We start from the raw sequence: 224 nt of genomic DNA, 5'->3' as shown, positions 1-224 counted from the left end.
GCAGCCGCGGGGCAGCGCCAAGCACGCCGTGGGTCTGGGGATGCCGAAACGAGAGCGACCCCGGGCTGTGTGGGCGGTGGGGTGCGTGGGGACGGGACACGGAGGCTCAGCGGTGCTGCTCACCCGCAGGATGGGCAGGGTTGGGGTCAGGATTGGGCTTCCAGGAGCAGCAAACCCTACACCCATCAGCACAACGGGACCGCAGCCCACGGAGAAGACCCGGG

The sequence above is a fragment of the Mesitornis unicolor genome, unplaced genomic scaffold, assembly GCF_000695765.1.
Source record: "Mesitornis unicolor isolate BGI_N332 unplaced genomic scaffold, ASM69576v1 scaffold24935, whole genome shotgun sequence".
NCBI classification, from domain to species: Eukaryota; Metazoa; Chordata; class Aves; order Mesitornithiformes; family Mesitornithidae; genus Mesitornis; species Mesitornis unicolor.
The sequence above is the reverse complement of the archived record's forward strand: the minus strand, read 5'-3'. Positions refer to the sequence as shown.